The sequence below is a fragment of the Vitis riparia genome, chromosome 7 (genome assembly GCF_004353265.1).
Source record: "Vitis riparia cultivar Riparia Gloire de Montpellier isolate 1030 chromosome 7, EGFV_Vit.rip_1.0, whole genome shotgun sequence".
Classification (NCBI taxonomy): Eukaryota; Viridiplantae; Streptophyta; class Magnoliopsida; order Vitales; family Vitaceae; genus Vitis; species Vitis riparia.
In genome coordinates, this window is record NC_048437.1 from 16,350,429 (window position 1) to 16,376,839 (window position 26,411).

Below are 26,411 nucleotides of genomic sequence, written 5' to 3' on the forward strand. Positions count from 1 at the left end.
AATCCCATAACATTCCTTTAGTCTCCCCTTATCCTAAAAAATCCTAGCATTTCTCTCTTACCACACAATCCACAATAAGGTGAAGCAAGAAATTTGCCAAAATGTCTTATCTCTGATTGAATTCCCTAAACCTTTAAAAGAAATAATCATTACGTCTCCAATACTCCTTGGTGGAACCCAATCCAACCTTGCTAGGTTGAGGAGCTTGTGCCATAGCCTAATAATTAATGGGCAATGTAGAAAAATGTGGTCAATCAATTTTCCATTTCCTTTGCATAAAATGCACCATAGATGTGGGCAATGTAGGGTCTTCTCAACTGTAGCATGTCATTGGTGTTTACCTTCCTATGTGCTACTAAGTAAGCAAGGGCCTTAACCTTTGAAAGGGCTTTTGATCTCCAACTAGAAGGAATAAGGCGAGATTTGAGAAATTGGACAAAGCCAAGAAAAAAGATTTAACAGTAAACAAGCTTGGAGAGGACAAAGACCAAGCTTTTGAATTTGCCACAGAAAGGGATAAATGCATTGAACTAAGGGAGGACATCGGTCTCTTAAGGAGTTCAATTTCTACATAATTGAGATTGCGACAAAAGTTTAAAATTCTAAGAGAGTGGATAGGAATTGCTAAAGACAATTGAAATGGTGGGGTTTACCATAGAAATAATTCTATAAAGACTAGGTAAATGTGATCACAAAGGTTGGTCACCCCACCAAAGATCTTCCCAAAAACGGATTCTCTCCTCATTCCCCACCACATGACGAATATATGGGGAGGAACCCTAAAAAACTTGTGCAATAGTCTTCCAAAGACATCTGTGTGACTATTTAACCACTATGTTAGCATCTCATCCATTAGGATGTGTCCCATAGATACTCACAATAACTTGATGCCAATGACCACTCCTTTTCCTAGGGAACCTCCACATCCACTTCCTTAAAAGAACACGATTTCTCAAGGAAGTTTTCCCAAATCCCAAAACTCCCAACTCCTTGGGCCTACAAACAACATCCCACCTAATAAGATGATCTTTCTCCCTTGCCCCCGCTGCTGACTAGAGGAAATCCCCTTGCATTTTTTCAATTTTTGAGGCTATTGATACTAAGATCTTGAAGAAGGAAAGGAAATAGCTAGTAATGTGAAACATACTTGACTAAATTAAGGTAAACCTTCCCCTCTAATGATAAAAATGCCTTTTTCCACCCATCTAACCTCCTTAAGATTCTCTTAACCATTGAATCCCTAAACCTCTTGTCTTTGGGTTCCTTCCTAAGGGAAGACCCAGATAAGACAAAGGTCACCTTGACACTTTACAATTAAGAATTAAAGCCAAACTATACAACAACTCCTGGCTTGTATTAATATCGAATAGGGTTCTTTTTTTTAGATTGATTTTCAATCCCGATACTTGCCCAAAAACCAATAGGATTAGCTTGAAGGTTTATAGAAGTTCCAGAGAAACTTTAGAGGAGAAAATGGTGTCATTTGCAAACTTTAGTAAAGATGCTCTAGTCCTATCCCTACCCATAATGAAACCCTCAGTTAACCCACTTTCCTTTGCTCTAATCATCATCTTGTTTATAACATCTACTACTAAGGTAAAAAGAAAATGAGAAGGGGGCTCATTGTCTCAAACCTCTAGTAGCATTTACCGAACCTTTTGCATTTTTGTTAATAAGGATTGCAAAACTTGTTGAAGATAAGCATCCCCTTATCCAAGATCTCTATTTTCGGTTGAAACCCTTCCTTTATAGCATATGGTTCGAAAAGCCCCATTCCACAAACTAAAACACAAATAAAAAATAAAAATAAAATACCAAGCTGATACAAATAAACATCGAAAATTCATCTCAAGCAATCTAAATAAAACAATAAAATATAAATACTCACCTAGTCTCAAAAATCCATCAATCAAGAAACTAATCTTATGGAATTAAGCTCACAAAAAATATCTAAGTGACCTATGTGACCTAAGTGGAAAGTGTCAAGGTGAATTAAGTGGAAATTAAACCAAAGAGATGTCCAAGTGATAAAAAAAACGTGCCAAGTGACCTTGAAGGTTTCAAAAAAAATGCCCAAGTGATGTAAGGTGATTAAAATGTGTCAAGTGATCTAGGAGTGTACCTAATGGGCCAAGTGCATCTAAATGGGCCTAGGGTGCCAAAGTGGGCCTAAGGTGGTGCCCAATGGGTCATCAAAGAATTATCGTAAAGTATCAAATGGACATGTAATAGAACATGTGCTAGAAGGACAAAATAGAGGGTCTACAAATATGCCCCTCTTCGGTAGAGATCATGAGTGTAAGGAATATGAGGAGAAACACGAGTAATGAGTGGAACGAAATGAACTATATCGAAGAACTAAGAAAGATTAGAAATTTTGTCCTAGCACATGATGCAATAAATCCCAAGATAAACCATATGCAAGGAAAGAAATACCCTGAATAAGAGGTTTATAAAAAGTGACTCTAAACGCCTATGCAAATGGTGGCTCTAAATGCCTATGTAAATAATGGTGGCTCTGAACGTCTATGAAAGTGATGGCTCTGAACGCCTATGAAAATGGTGGCTCTGAACGCCTATGAAAGTGGTGGTGGCTCTGAACGCCTATGAAAATGGTGGTGGCTCTAAAAGCCTATGAAAATGGTGGCTCTGAATGCCTATGAAAGTGGTGGCTCTGAACGCCTATGAAAGTGATGGCTCTGAACGCCTATGAAAGTGGTGGCTCTGAACGCCTATGAAAATGGTGGCTCTTAACGCCTATGTAAAAGATGGCTCTGAACGCCTATGTAAAAGATGGCTTTGAATGCCTATGTAAGTGGTGGTGGCTCTGAACGCCTATGAAAGTGATGGCTCTGAACGCCTATGAAAATGGTGGTGGCTCTGAACGCCTATGAAAATGGTAGCTCTGAACGCCTATGAAAATGGTGGTGGCTCTGAACGCCTATGAAAATGGTGGCTCTGAACGCCTATGAAAATGGTGGTTTTGAATGCGTATGAAAGTGGTGGCTCTGAATGCCTATGAAAGTGGTGGTTCTAAACGCCTATGAAAGTGATGGCTCTGAACGCCTATGAAAGTGGTGGCTCTGAACGCCTATGAAAATGGTGGCTCTAAACGCCTATGAAAGTGATGGCTCTGAACGCCTATGTAAATGGCGTTTCTGAATGCCTATGAAAATGGTGGCTCTGAACGCCTATGAAAATGGTGATGGCTCTGAAAGCCTATGAAAATGGTGGCTCTGAATTCCTATGAAAGTGGTGGCTCTGAACGCCTATGAAAGTGGTGGCTCTGAACGCCTATGAAAGTGATGGCTCTAAACGCTTATGAAAGTGATGGCTCTGAACGCCTATGAAAGTGATGGCTCTAAACGCCTATGAAAGTGATGGCTCTGAACGCCTATGAAAATGGTGGCTCTAAACGCCTATGTAAGTGATGGCTCTGAACGCCTATGAAAGTGGTGGCTCTGAACACCTATGAAAATGGTGGCTTTGAACGCCTATGAAAATGGTGGTGGCTCTGAACGCCTATGAAAATGGTGGCTCTGAACGCCTATGAAAGTGGTGGTGGCTCTGGACGCCTATGAAAATGGTGGTGGCTCTGAACACCTATGACAATGGTGGCTCTGAGCGCCTATGAAAATTGTGGCTTTGAACGCCTATGAAAATGGTGGTGGCTCTAAACGCCTATGAAAATAGTGGCTCTAAACGCCTATGAAAGTGGTGGTGGCTCTGAACGCCTATGAAAATGGTGGCTCTGAATGCCTATGAAAATGGTGGTGGCTCTAAACGCCTATGAAAGTGGTGGCTCTGAACGCCTATGAAAGTGGTGGCTTTGAACGCCTATGAAAATGATGGTGGCTCTAAACGCCTATGAAAGTGGTGGTGGCTCTGAACGCCTATGAAAATGGTGGCTCTGAACGCCTATGAAAATGGTGGTGGCTCTGAACGCCTATGAAAGTGGTGGTGGCTCTGAACACCTATGAAAATGGTGAAGAAAATTGGATAACTTCTACACAGGGGATATGCCCTAGTATGACGACCTATAAAAAAAAATCAAAACCTAAACTTGATAATCTCAAAGAAGGGGGTATGCCCCAGTATCATGGTTGCATCAAGCTGCTAAAATGTCCACTAAAACAAGTAGCCACAAACATCGTAATAAGAAAGAAGCAACACCTCATGACAAAGGTCTCGAGAAGTATATACACAAATTTCTTCATATTTCAAATAAATTCCTTGTCAACTTATCACAAATATAAAGCTCAACAGATGTACATCACAATTTGACAAAAGAACGACTATGGCGAAAACAAATTGTCTCATAAACTCTTGACAAGGGAGTCCATCGATACTTTTTGGGTGAAATCTAATGGGGTCCATCTCAGTCTCAAGCAATGTCATATGTACAATATCACAAATTATAAAAACTGAAAAATGTGCTCATATAAGGAGATAAACTAGCTTTGAAAGCAAAAACTAATCATGAAGACATCAATCCCCCATGTAGAATAGAGAATCATAAATACAAGGCACAAAGCCATCCATCTCATCAAAGCGAGGAATATGCTCCAGTGTAACAGATGATCCTCACGTGAAGTAAGTAATTAATACAGACCATCCGCCCATGCATTACTACTCCAATCAGTTCACCTTAACAAGAGAGGGATATGCCGCAGTATGGCATCTGATGATCAAGTCTCAAGATAATCGAACAACATTGATTATCCTCCTTATGCACCTAGCATTCAAACAAATCTTAGCATCCCAAGAGAAAAATAACACGCTCATATGATGATAACCCAAGGTACTAGGCCAAGGTGTACCACAGTAGATGCGTAGCGTATGACAAGGGTCTATCATTACCAGTCAAGCATCTCTACAAATCATAGATGAGGGAGTCGTACAAACCGATCACAACTAGGAAAATCCCATGATGAGGGTAATATGCCCCAGTATAGGCATCTGGTGTGTCAAAGAAATGGGACTGATATCGCTAGCTAAATACTATCTTCATACTCAGGTTCTACCAAACATCATCAGACTAAGCATAAGAGGAACCAAATGTCACTCAAAGCATCTTCCATAAGGGAAAGCATAGCAACACCCATATTTCAACCAATTGTTAAGACCTGCCCAACTGGAAACTGCCAAAGATAACATTTAATCTCATGGCCTCAGGGTGGTCTTACGACACGGACCGTAATGTAGGCTTAGGGTAATAAGGTAAAAGAAATGAAAGGAAACTAAGCTCAAGTATCTAATGATCAAACCCAATACCCTCATGTGTAAGATGTGATTAGGGTAATCTCGTGAGCCAACTAACTCGATAACAAACAATGGAAGTGTTAATGACGAACTATAAGAGAAAAAGAAGTGGTCAGGTCTTCAATGCGATATGTAATGGATATGAAGAGGCTAATAAAACAAAGACATGTATCAATGTAAGAAAAGAATAAATATGGAATAATCACCATGAAAATAAATGATCGAAAATGAATGAGAGAAGCGAGAAGATACAAGGATGATGACTAACTCATATTAGTGCAGCCAAGGAAAATCATATCACCAAAGATGGAATGGTAGTGAAGACAGTGATCCGGAGATCCTAGTGATGGGTTACTCAATCCTCACACCCAATGTATACCAACCCTGATCCATGAGGCGAAGGATCTCACAAAACTCTCACCAAACTATTGTTACTCAGAAAACATGAGTAACGTAAGGAACGGGATGCTCTCGAAAAGGCTCACATACGAGCTCAATGATAGATAACTCAATAAACAACCCTCAAACATCAATGAATGCCCAGTGGAATATGCCACCATAAACAAACTTATTGTCACAACTTTTTTTATTTTTTTTTATTTTTTGCTTTTATTTATTTATTTATTTATTTATTGCTTTTTGTGAACACTAGTATCAATAAACCGAAACCCCATTGAGCAAAGAATAGAAATGAATAAACTCTCTCCAATCCCCAATGAAAATATGAATCATACACAAACCCCCAAAAGTATGTCGACTCCAATCACTAACATGTATATAAAACCCCCACCCTAAGGTCACCTCTCAAGCTAAGGTATCCAGATCAAAGTCAACAGATGGAATGAAGGGTGTGACATGACTACCTTGATGCACCAAAAAAAATGTGAAAAGTCATCAACTAGAGAGAATAAAAAGAATGAGACGAAGCAAGGAAAGACAAAACACGAAAGTAGATGGAAAATGAACAATAATGAAACATAATAGAAGTAGAATAGTAAAGGATGATGACAAGAAAAATGAAAATAGATCAAAGAGTTGAAACTCACCAGACTATCCAAATAAAACATTCATACACAACCAAGGGCCCCTACCCAGGTAATGAAAGGTAAGCAGAGCTATAAGAATGAAAGGCTTTAATGTACTCGTGGGGCTCAAGGGGCTAGCAACGGGATGTATGTGAAATGGGAGCGATAAGGTATAAGGCTAATCGAAATGATGGCCACCCATCCTTTGACCATGATCTTAAATGTAATACTTCTTCAATTGATCCACATTGGTTAGCTCCAAAAATTGGTTTCCATCTAGGTCAGTCAACCATGCAGCCCCTTCTGGAGTCAACTCTCAAATAACATAAGGTCCACTCCAATTAGGTCTGAACTTCCCCCTAGGGTCTCCAATCAAACCTCTGAGCATCCTCAAAACCAAATCCCCCTTATATAATGGTCTATGCTTGACCCTTTTCTTGAAGGCACGAGCCATTTTTCTCTAATAGGCCTGAACATGATCCGTTGCTCTCAATCTCCTCTCATTTAAAAGGTTAAGCTGATCAAATCGAGCCTAAGCCCACTCTGTCTCTGAAATTTGCTGCTCAAGAGCCACTCTTAAAGAACCCATATCTGTCTCGATTAGCAAAACAACCTCCATACCATACACCAAGGAGTAAGGTGTAGCTTTTGTAGGAGTGCGAAAAGAAGTACGATATGCCCATAAGGCAAAAGGAAGCTTCTCTGACCAATCTCGAGAAGTCTCGACCATCTTTCTCAGAATTCTCTTAATGTTCTTATTTGCAGCCTTTACGGCTCCATTAGTTTGTGGCCTGTATGCAGACGATCTGTGGTGTTGGATGCCATATTTCTGTAACAAAGTTTCGACTTTAGCTCTAAAGTGTGCACCCCTATCTGAAATCAACTCGTGTGGAACTCCGTAGCGACAAATGATGTGTGACCTGATGAAACTGGCAACTCTAGTAGATGTCAACTTCGCATATGATGCAGCTTCCACCCACTTGGTAAAATAATCAATGGCTACTAAGATGAACTCATGGCCATTGGAAGATTGTGGCGAGATCTTTCCTATGATATCAATACCCCATACTGAGAATGGCCATGGTGATGTCAAAGCATGTAACTCTGAGGGTGGTACATGAATAAGATCCCCATGCATTTGACACTCTGGGCATCTCTGAACAAACTGGCAACAATCTGTCTCCATGGTCAACCAAAAATAGCCAACCCTCATGATCTTACGGGTTAACATGTGTCCACCCATATGAGGACCACAAACTCCTGCATGAACCTCTCTCATCACTTGATCTGCAGAGGCTCGATCCAAACATAATAGTAATATCCCATCAACTGATCGTCTATATAAGGTCTCTCCACACATCACAAATCTAGTGGCTAACTGCCTCAATGCTCTCCGATCCTTGGTTGTCGTAGCTTCAAGGTATGTGCCAAATCTAAGAAACTGATGAATGTCATGAAACCATGGTAGGTCATCTTGGACCTCTGTCTCATCAATCAAATGACAATATGCGGGCGCAGATCTAGTCTCAATCAGTAAAGGACGAATTACCACATTAGTTGGAATATCAACTGTAGAAGCTAGGGTAGCCAAAGCATCAGCAAACTGATTATGTGCTCTAGGGAGATGAATGTATTTCAACACTTCAAATTTCTCAATCAATAACTCCAAGTAGGCATGGTATGGCTTCAACTTCACGTCTCTAGTCTTCCAGTCACCCCGAACCTGTCTGAGCACTAGATTGGAATCACCAAGTACATCCATCTGTGTGATGCCAAGCTCTAATGCAGTCTCTAAACCGAGGATACATGCCTCGTACTCAACAATATTATTTGTGGTGGGATGGTAATCAGGAAATGTTAAACGAACAGATCTCGGGATGTGATCACCCTGGGGAGATACCAACAAAACACCTATCCCATACCCTGAATGATTAGTTGCTCCATCGAAGTACATGCGCCATCCTGATAACCTAGTCATAGCGACAAACTCCTCATCTGGAAAATCATCATCAATTGGCCTACTCTCGATTATTGGTAAGGACACTAAATGATCCGCAACAATGCTTCCCTTAATGGATTTCTGAGAGACGTAATGAATATCAAATTCTGTAAGAAGCACTAACCATCTCATCAGTCTACCAGCCAAGGCAGGTCTATCAAACAAGTATCTCAATGGATCAAGACGGGAAATTAAGTGCACTAAATACTCTGTCATGTAATGCTTCAACCTCTTAGTAGCCCATACTAGTGCTAAGTAAAAGCGCTCAATCATAACATATCTCATCTCATATTCTAGCATCCTCTTACTCAGATAGTAAATAGCTCGCTCCCTTCCTGAGTCATCCAGCTGAGCTAGCATACACCCCAAGGCCATGTCTGAAACTGACAGATATAAAAGAAGTGGGCGCCCTGGCATGGGAGGCACTAAAACAGGAGGAGAAAGCAAATACTCCTTAATCCTCTCAAACACAAGTTGACAATCATCATTCCAAACTGTAGGTTGGTTCTTTCTCAATAGATGAAAAATGGGCTCACATATGTCTGTCAATCTGGCTATGAATCGACTAATGTACTGTAACCTACCCAGAAAACCCCTGATCTCTTTCTCAGTCCTTGGCATAGGCATGTCAAGTATGGCTTTAATCTTATCTGGGTCAACCTCTATGCCTCGCTCACTGACCATATGCCCTAACAATTTCCCAGAAGTTACTCCAAAAGTGCACTTCTTGGGATTTAACCTCAATCTGAATTTTCGAATCCTCTCAAAAAATCTGTCTAGAGCCGCTAGGTGATCTGCTCTGTCTCGGGATTTCACAATCATATCATTGACATACACCTCAACATCCTTATGCATCATGTCATGAAATAAAGTAGTGGCGGCTCGCTGATAAGTGGCTTCAGCATTCTTCAACCCAAGTGGCATAACCTTGTAACAGTAAGTACCCCACTCAGTAATAAAGGCTGTCTTTTCCATATCCTCTAAAGCCATCAAAATCTGATTATACCCTGAAAACCCATCCATGAAGGACAACATTGAATGGCCTACGGTGCCGTCGGCACTAACAGATCAATGTGTGGGAGAGGAAAGTCATCTTTAGGGCTGGCTTTATTAAGGTCTCTAAAATCAACACAAACCCTGACTTTGCTGTCCTTTTTTGGAATAGGGACGATGTTAGCCAACCACTCTAGATACTCAACCACTGATATAAATCCAACACTGAGTTGTTTTTGAATCTCCTCTTTCACCTGCAGACTCCAACGTGGGTGTAATCGCCTCAATTTCTGCTTAATTGGTTTGGCATGTGGCAAGATGGGCAGATGATGTTGAACTATAGAGGGATCAAGGCCTGGCATGTCCTCATACGACCACGCAAAGACATCCAAGTATGATCTGAGTAAATGAATAAGTCTATTCCTTTCATTTGTGGATAAGGGTAAACTAATCTTCAGTTCTCTAGGCTGATTATCTGTGCCAAAATCAACAATCTCAACATCCCTTATAGCGGGTGAAACTCTCTCATCTATGGGATCAGAGTCGTGATCGAAAGAGTCTCTACCTGAATCGGGCTGTGCAATTTCATCATTTATATCAAATATATGCGAAGTGAGTGAATAAGGTGCAAATAACGAAACATCGTCACAAGAGATAGACGAATACTCGTAAATGCTCAAATCCATAACTGAATCATTAGAAACATAGTCAAAGTGGGTGACAAATCCTGATAGAATGTCAAATGAAAGAGGTGGGTCCACAGAGTCGGATGCTCCCTCAATTGGGCCAACAGTGCCCTCATAAATATCAATAGTAGGAATAACAAAAGCAGAAAGCTCAGGAGCAGGAACAGTCTGATCCTCCTCAGCAATCTCGATGATAGATACTCCAAAAAGCTTCAATGGTGAGAAAGGCTCACGCTGAACTATGTCAAGGAACTGACTGATACCCAACACGTCCATCTCATCGTGATACTCATCATGAGGAACTACTCCATCAGTCATATCTTCGGGCTCAATGATTACCCCATAATCAGTAGTCTCATCCGGGAAGCACAAGGAGAATAAGCTGGCTCGATCCGGAGATGGTGGAAGGATCATCACAGAAGCTGACATGTCAGGGGTCTCATCACCCAACTGCATCTGATGAAACACATGCTGAAGCTCACCTAATGTACTATCATCAACACCTATCTCCTCAACACGAGGCTGAACCTCTGATCCCTTAACAAAGTAATTGGCCAGGCTGAAAGTGTAAGGGCGAACAAGATAATCAAATGGGATGCCAGACAAGCGAGCCCTCACCCTGTCCCTACGTAGTCGTTCCATATAATCCTCTGAAGGGGTGAATCCAAGTCCATAAGGAGTTTCATGATCAATAGAAGTCACAAACTCACTAGATCCATGTTGGTGTCGTCCTAACCCAAAACCAGGTAGAAATGGCATGCCTCTCATCATATCAAGAACAAGGGTACTACTATGCTGGTCAAATGACATGGCCACGAAATCTTTGCAAAAATCCTGAATCTCAAGGGTCTGTACCTCATCAAATGTGAATCTTGTTAGAAAAAAATCATCATCACTATGACTGATCTGCAATACTGGCTCAGAGGATGAAATCATGTCTCTAGTAGACTGCACTGTAATAACATGTCCATCATGGATAAACTTCACCTTCTGATGAAGTGAAGATAGAATAGCTCCAGCCTGGTGAATCCAAGGTCGACCCAAAAGCAGGTTAAAGGAAGTAGGATCCTCAAAACCTGGAATAACATAGAGAATGTGGTCGGGCCGATCAGCAAATCTATAGTCAAGGTGCCCATGACCTCTCTCTAAGTGCTGTCATAAGCCCTCACTGTCTGTGTGGAGGGACTAAAATTTGAGGGTGCAAAGCCGAGGGCTATAGCAGTGGCTAATGGGCAAACATTCAGGGCAGAGCCATTGTCCAACAAGACGGATGAGACTCTATGGCCTGAACAAACAACTGTAATATAGAGAGGGCGAGTATGGTCAGAACCCTCCGGTGGTAGATCATCAGCAGAAAACACAATGCAAGTGGCCCTATCAGCTGTCATCATATGAATCAATCCCTCTAGAGTAGTAGAGGTCTCAACACGTATCTGACTCAAAGCTCGAATAAGTACATCTCTATGGATGCTAGAAGTAGCCAACAAACTCCAAATGGATATCCGAGCCTGGGTGCTCTGCAACTGTCTCAATATCTCATCATCCTCCCTCTTGACCTCCTCACGAGAGTTTGTACCACCAAATGCTCTGGTAACTGGAGGTGCAGCCTGGGCTATCCTCCCACTACGGGTCATAACCTGTACATCAACATCCTCAGGCCATAGAATAAACGGAGCAAACATGTCCCTATGCCCGACATATGATGGTGTAAAAGGAATCAACTGTAACGGTGCTCTATCCGAGATCAAACTGAATGGTGCAGGGATCGAAGAATCTGATGTAGCTCCTACAATCTCATAGCCATCGTCTGGAACAATCATCTCAGGCAATCCATCATCCCAACTCAGCACGTGTATGACATTGTCCTGAACAAAATCCATGTGATGAATACCACCAGTAGGCGGAGGCACCGAATGTGTGGTGTAAGAAGGTAAAGGGTTCGTGGTCACACTTGGCTGTCCCAAGTTAACTAGACCTTGATTTATCAAGTCCTGAATAGCATGTCTCAGAGCAGAGCAGCAGTCGGTGTCATGTCCTGGACCCTGATGGTAAGCACAGTGAAGGTCCATCCTGAATTGAGGTGGTAAAGGCTGAGGTGGTGGTCTCGGTGATAGTGCAGTCAACAATCCTCCCTCTATGAGCTTTTGGAAAGCTCTACTCAAAGGCATTCCCAACTGGGAAAACTGCCACATCGGTCTCAGTACAGGTGGAGCCCTAGGCTGAGGATAATGAGCAGGTGGCCTTTGTGTGGTCTGAGTAGCATAAACTGGTTGTGGAGCTGAGTGTAGATATGTGGGAGACATAGGTCTAAAAGGAACAAGTGACCTATACTGCACATGGGGTGATGGCGGATAATAAACTCCAGAAGTCTGTCCAACTGTCTGATAATATCTGGGGGGCCTCGGTCTGACAGCGCTGACGTCCCATGGTCTCTGTCCAATAGTGGGTTTCTTCCCCTTCGAGTCTGAAGGGGAAGAATCAGGCCACAATCCTCTAGCAATACCCTCTTCAATACCATATAATGTCTGTACCAAAGATCCAAAGTCCACGTGTGGGAACCCCATCAAATGTCTAGCAAATCGAGGCTGCAAGCTCTTCATAATCATATTGATCTGATCTCTCTCAGATGGCCTATCAATGATCTGGGCAATCTTCTCCCTCCAACGGGAGATGAATGATGTGACTGTCTCATTGGGCCTCTACCTCAAGGCCTCCAACTCCCTCCGTGAGACATCTATGACAGTGTTAAATGCAAACTGTCGCAGAAACTCCTGGGCTAAATCATCCCATGTACGACGACATGATACATCTAAAGAAGCAAACCAACGCTGGGCCGCCCCACTCAAGGACATGGGGAATAACATAATCATCTGAGCCTCATCCAAGCCGTGGGCCCTCATAACAGTAGTATATAGTCTCAAATGAATGCGCGGACATCCAATCCCTGTGTATCGCTCGATCTCTGGCATCCTAAACTTGGCCGGCAGACTGGCCACTGGTAGTCCATCAAAATCATCCTATCCCATACCTCCATCTGATACTTTCATCTGTCTCATCTTCTGCCCAAGCCTGTCCATGCGTGCATGGGCATCCTCCGAGGTCAGAACAACCACCATGTCAGGCGGTGGGGTAACCTCAGTCTGACTCTGTAAAGTAAATGGTGTAGGCTATGGAACTGTCTGACCAAGTGGGGGAGGTGGTGGCATCTGTGTGTGATTACTACTCAAAAAGTGCTATTTTGTAGCTTGCAATTAATCCTTTTAAACACTTTTGAGTAGTAGTTATTGCCTTTTAACCCAATTAACATGTTAAGGACCCTTGCAATCAATTCTAATCAAATTGTGTAAGTTTTGGTGTTTTTGTTAGTAATTTGATCACCAAAGCAATCCGAGATTGAGGAGAGTTATTTGGAATCCATGGCAAAGCAATGGAAAGCTTAGAAACATGAAGAACCGAAGCTTTGAAGTCCTTTGCCATAAGCAAATCCGGAATGCGAGGAGGGGAAGCAAAGAGAAATCAGTCATGAAGCATTCTTGATGACAGTCATGTCAGCTACTTTTGGAGAACTTCCCGAAGTCCAATTTATGCATGCTATATGTCATTTGAAAGCTTAGGAAGTCAACAATCCAATTCTTCAAACGGTGTGCAATTCGGAGTTGAAATGAAAGAGTTACAGCCGTTGGAAACTGATCACTCCAAGTTGAAGGAAGGATTTAGCAAAGTGCTGCGAAATCACCCTTTTGTTGCGGAATGATTTCGCAGCCTTTTTGCACAGTGCTATGGATTTCCCCTAAAGTTTCACGACGCGATGGAAGCCAAACACCACAAGATGAAAGCCAACTTCGCAGCGGTGCGGAATCAACCTTTTGCTGTGAAGTGATTTCGCAGCCCTTTTTGTACATCTGCGAAATCTCGCAGACCTCATTTTCACCTGCGAAATGGTCCTTAGCGCTTCCCGATATTTGTAACCGACACTTGGAGATATTTTTCTTTAGATTTTTGTTGTTTAAATCCCCAAACTCTCCTTGTAACCCACCAATTATAGGATTCCTTAGTTATTAAGTTTGGAAAAGGGGTGAATAACCTCAGATATTTTGTTTTGTAATTTTCTTTATATATAGCTCTCGGGAGCTTGTTCTCGAGAGGATCCTTTGTACAAATTTGCAAGGAAGTAAAATACAAAGCACTTGCTCTGCTTATCATATATATTTTTGTTTTCTCATTAGTTTCCTTTCTAGCCAATCAAACTCTGAGGATTTTTCCTCAGAGGATGAGAGGCTAGGCTCTTTGTATCTTGGAGTGAAGAAAGCCGGGTAAGTTTTTAAATGCATAAATTGGAAGTTTTGTTGTTTTAGTTTTTAATGAAGAGAAAGTGTGACCCGTTAATGGTTTTTATCTTTTTAGTTAACTTAAAATGCCTTTAAATCACCTGGGCCAACACTTGGTAAGGCAAGTGATCTCCGTCCATGGAGATTCACTAGTTTACCCCTTGCGAGCCTCTGGGAGGTGACTTGAAGGTAGGATTTTCTAGAATTGCCAACACTTGGTAAGCTTTTGGACTCCAAGGAGACATCCATTAGTTATCTCTTGCGAGCTTTTGACGGGTAATCCAAGGTTAAAGATCACCTTGAATGGCAAGTGCTAGGTGAGAGGCACGAGCCATTGCAAGTTGCATCAGTGAGAGGGATTTAGTGTTTGAACCCATTAATGGGAAGCATCTGTACAACACCAGTTGGAGAAGGAACTATATGTTAATTCTCTAATGCGAGGAAAAGAAACAAGTGACCGGAACTCCCTTTTTGTACAAGGAATCTGAGCCTAGTGATCTGAAACTCCAAGAAACAATTTTCTAAGTAAAATCAATTACTATTTTTGGTTAGTTTAAAACCAAACCTTCTTTTTCATTCAAACATCTTTATGTTTTCTTTTAAAGCTAACCTTGAAATGAAAAGGCACCAATTCAGTTTTGAATTAATATCATTTGTGAAGTGAAAACCCATCCCAGTGAACGATCCTAGAGCCACTATCCTATAGTAGTTTTGTCTTTGCTACCCTAGTATATGGTGTAATAGGTTATAAATTTTGTTGATTACTCCCTCAATCAAGGAGCACCAGCTGGACACGAATCAGCTGAGACACCAATTAGGCATGAATCAGTGTGTCTTGTGGAGCTATCTGACTAGGCGGGAGAGGGGGCGGAATAGTGGGATCATACTGCACACTCTCCTGAACTGGAACCTGTTGGGCCTGCTGCCCATCCATCCTCTGGCCAAGGCTAGTTATGGCCTCCTAGATCGAAGCCATAGCAGCAGCAAACGGATCAACTGTAACCACCTGCGAATCTATATCTGTTTTATCTAACTAGTCTGACACTCTAATCAATCTCCCTCTAACTCTGATCCAAGAAGCTGAACCCAGATCGAACGTATCAATACTCCTACAATAGTGGAAATACTAGATAAGATACGGTGTAAAGAAAACTCTACAAGGAATGTCTATCAACTATACAGGAAGGTAACCTGGAAGTACTCAGACTAATATCCAATTCTAAGTGAATATAGAAGAAACTACTACAAAGGTAACTAAACCTATTACTACTAACCCGGCTCTGAAGGACCACAGATGCACCCATGTGTAGGAAGGGAATCATAATAGGGTATAAGCTTAACCTAAGAGGGCAAGGTGGCTCTAAAAATAACAAGGCGAGTTAAAGGATCCCTAGCAGAAGCGATCATACCCTCCAGCAGTACGCAACCCTCTGCACGCCTCCGAAGAGACGGGGCGCTTCCATGCAAGGTGGTCATCACCTCCACGCATGCACTACCTCGACATCCCAGGGGGTTTCCTATGGCGAAAGCTCTCACAATTCTCAGCACTCAGTAGTCAACTAAAGTGCACAGTGAATGGTGTGGGTGCATCCGAAAATCCTATGAATCTAAAATAGAAAAAAAAGAAACACACTGGTCACACAAATATCCATAAAACCTAGCTCTGGGCTATACATGTCTTCAAAGATCGGACTTCAATCAGTATCAGTGTGTCAACTTTCTCCAGAATGCTCCCAAACATCAATATAGCCCGTCGCTAGACCCTACTCCTAACCACTAGCTCGGTCAGAGAAACAAACACACACAAGGTCTCACACTTGCAAATGTAAGAACTGAAAGGAAGGAAATGACCGAAACCAGAGGGTTGGAGGTAAGGGGATATATGTGCGACCCACACAGACAAGCAACATGCAATCACACAGGAGAAGAGCAGTCATACAACAGGCAATCAAGCAAAGCGCAGATACATCATTCATGTCTACATACAAGCTAAACGAGAATATGAAAATCAAAACGAATAGTGACAAAGACAGCATGCTCAAAGATGATTAAGATAATATACAAGCGAGAGAATCAACACATCTAGTCAGAATATATACAACAATGAGTCCATACATGTGAGGTGAGCAGAACAATCATGGCAAGATCAAAGTCACTATGCTAAGACAGACAAGATAAACAATCAATGGCATCAGCACGTTAATGTCCCAAATGAATATGACAGTCAAGCATAGGAAATCATCACATCAAACTCTCAGTGTGCTATGAACACTCGATCATAGAAAAACACAAAGAGAAAGTATCCATCAATCGACTAATTAAACGCCATATTTGCCTCAACTTAAGTTCGAGCTTGATCTTCTATGAAACCAGAGATTTTGGGTTCGATCCCCAACGGAGTCACCAATTTGTGGACCCCGCATTTTTAATGATGCGTTCCCACTCGATCGGCGATACTCGGTTTTCGTTATTTGGGTGAAAAATATGATTTTTAGAAAAGACTTGGAGTCGCCACTTACTTTTATTTATTTTTAAAGGGGAAAACAAGTAAGAATAAAACCCCTAAATGGACTCCTGATTTTTTTGGAAAAGCTGTCTGCGAAAAACCTGAGTCTGGGTTCGGGGATCAGGTTACTTATTGGGAAGGTACGGTAAAGACCGTAGCACCCCTCTAAGCCCCTAAAAAAATAGGTCTCTACTAAATAAGGTGAACCAGACATGACAATTAACTAGAAGATCAATGGATACCAAAATGATCATAGTTCAAAAATAAGTCGTGATGACGAAATGATAAACGAAGTGAGAGTGAGAGTGAGAGCGTACCTTAGTAATAGGTAATAAAGTGCTGTCATGAAAATAAAGTTAGTGTACAATGACAAGTGTAAAAAAATCTCATACAAAACCAAATCAAAATCAAACAAAATGGAGAGCACAACTTACTTGAATTATTTTCGAAAAAAATGTTATGAATGTCGGGCCCCCACCAAAGCCCAATTAATTTTCGCTATGAATTAATTCTCATAAATTCCATCATTTTAGAATTATGAAAACTTATTCACTTTTATATAAAAAAATTTGAAAAAAGGAATTTTGAAAATTAAATTTGAAATTTCGGAAGTGTGGAATTTTATTTTATAAAAAAGAAATGAGTTTGAAAATTTTGGAAATCTCTTTGAGAATGGTATTTCAAAATAAATAAATAAAAATAATTTAAAATAAAATTAAATAAAAAACGAATAAATAAATAAATTTTGAATTTTGGAAAATGGGAATTTTAAGAATGGAATTTTGAAAAATTAAATTAAAAAATTGAAAATTTGGAAGGATTATTTTTGAAAAATGAAATTTCGGAAAATTAAATTTTAAAAATTGGAAATTTGGAAAATTGGGACTTCGAGAATGGAATTTTGGAAAATTAAACTTAAAAAAAAAATGAAATTTTGGAAAATTATTTCGAAAATAGAAATTTTTGGAAAATTGGAATTTTTGAAAATCGAAACGTGAAGATCGAAGTTTTGAAAATTATATTTTTTGATGTATGAGAATAAAAATAAAAATAAAAATAATAAATAAAAAATAAAAAGATGGTACGTAGTCGGTGGGACTCGCATCCCGAAAATGGCCATGCAAAGCGTGGGCCTGGGATGGAATATCTTATAACATAATAATAATAATAATAATAATAATAATAATAATAATAATAATAATAATAATAATAAAACAATCTCAACCTCACATACTTTAATACTATTTACACATGAAATATTGAAAACTAACAACTGAATATCAGAACATGAGAAAAGTAGTTAAGGGAAACTAACCCTAAAATTATTAAGAGTATATACTAACATGAAACATTAAAATAAATCGACAACTAGGGATATTAAAAACCTAAGTTAATGAGGAACAACCAAACTAATGCTAGAGATAATAAAAAAAACATGAACTAATTTAGGTTCAATAAGAATGAATAATTGGAAAATAATAAAAACTAACATCTAAGGATATTTAAATCCCAAACTAATAAGAGGTAAATAAATACTAAAACCTTAATATTTAAAGAAAACTATTGAACAACAATGGATCAACCGAAATATCAATTAATCATTCAAAGAGCAATATATGTCAACATGGATCAACCCAAACCAAAGACTAAAAATTCAAGAAGCAATATATACTAACATGAGTTATTAAAATCAACAATTAAAAACTCCTAGGTATATACAAATTATCATAGGCCATCAAATTAAAAACTAAAAAAATTCAAAGGACTACAAAGAATTAACATGGGTCAACCAAAATAACAATTAATAATTTTAATGACAATGCAAATTAATGTAGATTGACCAAAAATAAGAATAAAAATTTAAGGAGCAATATAAATTAACATAGATATTTAAAAATTAACAACAAATGATTTTATGAAAATGAAGAATAATAATAATAATAATAATAATAATAATAATAATAAATAAACAAACAAACAAAATTTCATGAATATTATAAAGCTACATGGATATTAGTTTTCATTTCTTTCATTTTAAATTTATAACCATGTAAACCAATAACACATGATCCACCATATTCACTTGAATTTTTAATTCAATGAAACAAACCACTAACATGAAACATCTCATGGCCGGCCATTAATCTTACTTTGAATTTTTTATATTAAAAAAAAACAATGCTCAAGCTTCCACTATTATTCGAAATTAGCCAAAATTAAGAAAGAAAAAAAAATCCTATTTTATAGTATTATTAAAAAAAAAAAACAATCTAATTTTCCATTATTATTAAAATTAATCAAAACTAAATTTATTTTTTTTTAAAAAAATTCCAATTTTATACTATTATTCAAAATTTAATCAAAACTAAAATTAATTAAAAGAGAGAATTTAAGAAAATTGATTTACCATGGACCATTGAGATATAGCAATTAAAATGAATGTCAAAAATTATTTTAATTGTCTTCATGTTCAAATGAATTTATGAGGCATAAAACAAAAATTCTTATGCTGTGAGATCAAACCGAACACTTAAAATAAAATGATAAACACGCAATAGCTTAGAACCTAAAATACAAGAGCCTATAAAAAAAATAAACATTGTTCATGAACTAAGCACCTCATTGTTTCATGCATATTATAATATAAGTCTACACGCAATGCTATATCCACTATGCATCAACAATTCTTTAAACAATAAAAGTTAGTGGACTTTGAATGTCATGCAATACTATAATAATTAATAAACAGTGACAATGGTCATTTGATGCATGCTGGAAAACTTTCTTATGCCTGTTGCCAAAAAAACTTTAAAACACTATTTGGGCCAGAAAGTTTAAAAACTATTTGAGGACTAAAACAAAAAAAAAAAAAAAAAAAAGACTAAATAAAAAAAGAAACAAGGATTTTAAAACACTATTTGGGCCAGAAAAGTAAATAAAATACATGGTTTAATAGTATTTTCCTTTCTTTTTGTTTCCTTTTGACTTTGACAAAGGAGCAAAGTGAATGGACTGCATAAAGACGAGCTCTTGCATGCGACGCTGGAAAGTAGTCAGTTTGCTACCGCCAGCGAGACTCACATATAAAGACTACCCGAACAATCCTATGTATTCTGGCGAGGGCAAAGGAAGTCACTACAACCGCTAGTAGGGCTGCAACCAAGGCCGACCACCAGAAAAATAAGCTACAGCCCCCTCCATGCGCAGCTGAAGCGAGCACCTGGAGAGGGTTTCATCTCCAGCTTTCAGCCGCTACCACCAACAATACAGCCACCCTGTTCAGACACCGCATGGCTGGTTTGAAGAACATGAACCTGCCTAGCCCCAACAAAGAAGAAAATGGTGCCTAGCTCTTAACGTTTAGACATCCTGTTCAAACATTACATGGATATCATCTCATGATCATCCACGACTTCTCAACATCCCGTATTCACAGGGTCCAACTCTCCATGGCCAGACATCCAGAAACAAAGGTCAAATACCTAGAAAATAGAGCACATAACGAAAGGGATGGAATGAACTACCCATAATAGCATTTCATGTCATAGCCAATGAACTCAGATTGGTGGGATGGAAGCAGGTGAGTCCAAGGTCAAATAGAGACACAAACCATAAAATATCCAACAACCAAACTAAGACTGCATATTCATATTATATTTCTGAGCAAGATGGTGAAAGTAAAAACAAACATGCAACAATGGTAAATAGAAATATCAGAACTAGATTCCCACAGACAACAAGCATTCTTCACTGTCTATTCTCAAGCAATTTAAAATATCAAGGAATCATGAAAGAGAAAGGAGAGTGACATGGCATGCAAATTAAACAGTAGGAATAATAAAATCCATACCTCGGAAGTCCTCTCTGGCTGTATGAAATATCAGTTTCCAACTACCCCCCTCTTTTCTCGGATTCCTCCTATCAACTCTTTCTTTTACTTTTCTTTCTTTCTCTCTCAAAACCTTCCCTCTTACTCCTCTCAGACTTCTCTCAAACTCCTCTTTTCTTTCTTTTTTTTCTTCTTTTCCTGTTCTCTCTATTTTCCTCAAAACCTCTCCCATTTTTTTTTTTCAAACTCCTAAGTCCCCTTTTTTATCCTCTCTTGAGAAATTCTTCATTCCCTCTAGAAAATGGCCCCTGCCTCTTTCCCATGCAGATTCCTCGAAAACCTCCCATCTCAGTTTTCTTTTCTCCTTCTTTTGATTTCCCTTTTCTTCCCTACTAAGATTCTCAATTGACTCTCATTCTTCATTTTTTGTAATCTCCCCCTTATCTTTTCCTGATCAAAGCCTCTTCTCCTAGTCCACCTGTTCTCCTTTTTTTCCTCTTTATCTTTTTTTTTTTAAATAAACTAAAAGAATAAAAATAAAATTAAAGGTAAACAAATCTATATAAAAAAAATGAAAACTAAAATAAGAAGAATATAATAATAACAAAACAAACATACAGTGAGTGCATACTACTAATGATATTAATAATACTAATAATGATGATACTAATAATTAATAATAACACTAATAATAATAATAATAATACTAATAATAATAATAATAACTAATAATAATAGTAATAATAATGATAATAATACAAGATCCCTGACCATCTGCAATTTTTTGAAAATAAATACGTGGATGAATAAATAAATAAAACAGGAAAAATAAATAAATGTCGCATGCACATAACAATAGTCTAAATATTAAACTAAAACACAAATAAAAAATAAAAATAAAATACCAAAGTGATACAAATAAACATCGAAAATTCATCTCAAGCAATCTAAATAAAACAATAAAAATATAAATACTCACCTAGTCTCAAAAATCCATCAATCAAGAAACTAATCTTATGGAATTAAGCTCACAAAAAATATCTAAGTGACCTATGTGACCTAAGTGGAAAGTGTCAAGGTGAATTAAGTGGAAACTAAACCAAAGAGATGTCCAAGTGATAAAAAAAACGTGCCAAGTGACCTTGAAGGTTTAAAAAAAAAATGCCCAAGTGATGTAAGGTGATTAAAATGTGTCAAGTGATCTAGGAGTGTACCTAATGGGCCAAGTGCATCTAAATGGGCCTAGGGTGCCAAAGTGGGCCTAAGGTGGTGCCCAATGGGTCATCAAAGAATTATCGTAAAGTATCAAATGGACATGTAATAGAGCATGTGCTAGCAGGACAAAATAGAGGGTCTACAACACAGTGCCTCCAATTTGAATTTCAAATTCAAACACTTGAATTCGAATCAAGAGCTTGTGGTGGTGGTTGTGCAACTGCCACAACTACCTAGCTAAAGACACTCTTATAAACTGAGGTATTCCTTCATGTCCCTGCAACCACCAACTATCTTCATATTCATTCCATGTTGTGCCAAGGTTGCTGCACTCAAAGGGCCTCTTCCTAACAGGTGCTAAGTATAACTTCCTCTAAGGTGCCCCTTGCCAATGAGTGTCACTTAACCACCCTCTATAACTTAACCAATTGACCTCTTCTTTGAGTGAATCAAGTGGAAACGATGTTTGGTTCGTGTTTCCAAGTCGATTCATGCTAATATGGTGCCTTACCCTCAGTGCTTATAAATTTGGCCCACATCAAGCACTTGGTGTGTGTGCCAATCCATCTAACCAGCATCTTGCCTTGGCTATCAAAGTGTGTCCAACCCGCTCTAGTACATCAATGTGCTTTACCATACACACCGATGCCCATCTCCATGCCATGTCAAGGTGCCCATGGCTCAATAGGGCTTTAATCCATGTCATGAACCATTTGTTGCAAAGCCTTCCTATGTCTTGCCCGAGCCAACCATGCATCATCATGTCTATTGGTGTAATTGCTACGACAACACCCCATGTCATGCCCAAGACTTCTTGATTACAATAATGATCCATGGATTAAAGCCCATGGCTTAGTTGTTCTTGTGCACAAGGCATGGAGCCCTTGTGCCATGCATAGCCATCTGTCTAAGTTAATCACATATGTCGCAACATCATCATGCCATGGCATTGCACTCATGACTTCACGAATCATCTCAATGGACAAGGTTAAGTGCCCTTGTGCCAATGTTGGGAAGTGATAGGTCACAACACACCATGCCATTGTAGTCATAGGTTGCACACCACACACGTTGTAGTGCCCATATGTGTGTGCTAGCATGTCGTCTAAGTGTCATGGTCTTGCCCAAGGCAATGTCTTGGTGCCCCTTTAGTGTGGCCAAGGCCCTACCTTGGTGTCCAACTTGAGTCACCTATCCCATCCTTAAAGAGCATTTTAAGCCTTTTTGGAAATTTATAGAGAAGACATCCAACTTACTTGAGGAAGCATAATGAATTTATTTATGAAATAAATAAATCCCCCATAAACCTCATGTTGCATCTGCACCATTGTTATGGTTGTGTCTGGGCATATATTCAAGTGTTGAGGATGCCCAAGTGCGTCAGTACATGAGAGTGTGCACGCATGGGGTGTAGGAGTGTGGGTGAGAGTGCATGTTGTGCTAAGCGTTCTTTTTTGTGAGCACAAGCGAGTGGCCATGTGTGTCCATGCTCGGGCATTGAGCGTGTACATGGGCGTGCGATTGTGTGCGTGTTAGGCATGCGCTTGGCTTATGCTTAAGGTGCGTGTGTGCGACCTGTGCGCACGGTGCTATTGTTAGCCTAAGTGTTACGTCAACACTTGCCTCCTGAGTGATGCCCACCAAACCTCCATGTCTGCCTTGCTTCTTTCTTAAGGTCCTCATGGATGCAAGGCTTACCCATGAGGCCTTTAATACCACCATCCAGGTCAAGGGGCCAAGAGGCTGACAATTAGTATGGTTAGTAATAAAGTACTCTTTCACTCTTTAAATAATATGCAATGCTAGAGATTTGTGTACATGTCTTCTTATTTATGGAATATCAATGTTGTGTTTAGAGTTTCCCCAGAGAATGATACAAAAAGAACATGCATAGAAGCAGTTTCCTTCCTCAAGTGTTTTAAAATATTTATTTTATTTTATTTCTCATTCTTTTTAGGAACTGAATAGAGTGAAAATGTTTGGAGATATCTTGGATTTCTAGTTCTAAAGGTTTATTACTTTCTTGCAAGAAGTCTCACTTAATATAGGTCAACTTTTATTTCCTTGGTGAAATTAGAAATTACATTAGCTTGGTCCTTTTAGTGATATTTAAGTGTTCACACATATTTGCTGACAGATAATTAGGCTCACGATACCAAACTCTGGCACAACTTTTGTTAAGAGTCTGGACATATGGACTCATATGGATGGACTATATACTAGTGTGGGCATATGCCCCATCACAAGTAAGCTATAATTTTCTTTCGTTTCAAGAAAGGATTTTCATAGTTTCTTATGTCCCCGAATGATTAAATATCAAATGTTTTTCTTATTTCCTTTTGTTTTTTAGGGAAAATTATGCAATATTCTCTACAAAACACTAATAGGACTAGAGTACCTGTTATTTTATGAAAGACTTAAAAATTTTTAAGGTTATGTTTGGTTCTTGGAAAATGCAAAGGAAAGAAAAAGTGAAGGAAAATAAAAAATAGGTTTAAAGTCAATAAATTGTTTTTATATGCTCCTTCAAACTCATTTTACATATTTCCCTTCACTATATAAATAAGAAATATTTTAAAAATATATAAATTATATCTAATTCTAATTATATTTGATTTTCTTTTGTATTTTCCATAGTGAAACTAAATATGAGAAAACCATTTTCCTTAACATTTTTTTTTTCTTTCCTTAATACTTTCCAGGAATCAAACATAATCTAAAGGTGCTACCTTAATATAAGTGTCAATTTGTCTAAATGACCTTCACGTCTTTAGACCTTTCGTATATATAGGAACTATACAACAAGATTTCACAGCGTTTCCACTAATTACAATAGAGATTTTTTCCCAATTTCCTAGCTATACACGTTAGTCCTATATGGGAAACCCAACTGTACAAAATAAAAATAATAAAGACCTACCGCATATAGAGAAAAATAGGGCTTAAAGACCTGTTGCAAGCCTCAATGGGCTTGGGCTCAAGCTGCAGCAAACCTAACTAATAGGTTGTCACACATCTTATTAACATTCCCCCTTAAATTGATGTGGGCAAATCAAGAAGAATCAATTTTTCAATCATGAATTAATGATGGTGTCGGGTAAGAGACTTCGTGAACACATCAACGGTCTGAAGAACAATGGAAATATGAGGAAGAGTAATCACACCCCCATCAAAAGCTTTTGGTCCGCTCATGAAAGACGAGGTTAGCAGTAAACTGAATAGCATTTGTGTTGTCAGCATGAAGCGAAGTAGGCTAGAGCTAAGGAAAACCAAGTTCGGCTAACAACCCATGAAACCATACAATCTCAGAGCAAGTAGAGGACATAGCATGATACTTAGACTCTGTAGAGGATTTTGAAATACGAGCCTACTTTTTACTCTTCCAAGAGATAAGAGCATTTCCAAGAAACATACACCATCTTATGACAGAACGACGAGTGTCTGCATAACCTGCCCAATCAGCATCACTATAACATGCCAGTAAAAAAGAAGAACCAACTAGAAAGAACAATCCACATCGAGAAGTCCCCTTAAGATAACGAATGATACGTCGAACAACAAGAAGATGAAGGTGGCGAGGTGTCTGCATAAATTGACTAACCTACTGGACAACAAAGGAAATATCGGGTCTTGTAATCATTAAATAGTTTAAGCTCCAAACCAATTGTCGATAGAATGAGGGATTAGAAAGAAGTTCCCCTTCCTTGTTGTAATTTCAAATTCACCTCCAAAGGTGCAAGAACTGAATTTCCATTTTGAAGACCAGTTAAAGTAATCACCTCCTGTGTATACTTGTGTTGATGCAAATATGTACCTTTTAGTGTGGTTTGAAACTCAAGGCTGAGGAAATATTGTAGACGACCAAGATCTTTCATATGAAATAATGCCTTGAGGTGTTGTTGTAATTGTTCAATCAATTGGGAGTCTTTTCTTGTAATCACGATATCATCCACATAGACTAGAAGCATGATAATCCTAGTAGCAATCTTGCAAAGAAAGAGAGATGAATTAAAATTGCTTTGAACAAAATGGAAATCAAGAATAGTGGAAAGAAACTTATTAAACCGAGCACACAGTGCCTACTTTAATCCATATAGAGACAGTTTTAGGTGACAAACATCTTAAGATGGTGTACAAAACAGAACTTAGGGAGGAGTCATATAGATGTCCTCCTTGAGATCCCCTTGTAGAAAAGCATTCTTGACATCCATTTACAAGAGAGCCCAACCTTCAGAGGTAGCAATGGCTAAGACTGTCCATACCATAGTCATCTTAGCAACAGGCACAAAAGTTTCCTCATAATCAACACCATACTCCTGTTAATTTCCAAGGGCCACTAGGCGATCTTTATATCTCTCTAAGAAGCCATCAGATTGGAACTTAACCAAATAGACCCATTTACACTCAATAGGTTTCACACCAAGAGAACAAGACACAATATCCCAAGTGTGATTGTCTTGTAGTGCCTAAAGCTCTTCTTACATAGGTTGTTGCTAACAAGCTTGTAGAGATGCTTGATAATAAGAACGAGGCATGACAATAGTATCCAAAGTCGTAGTGAGTGATGT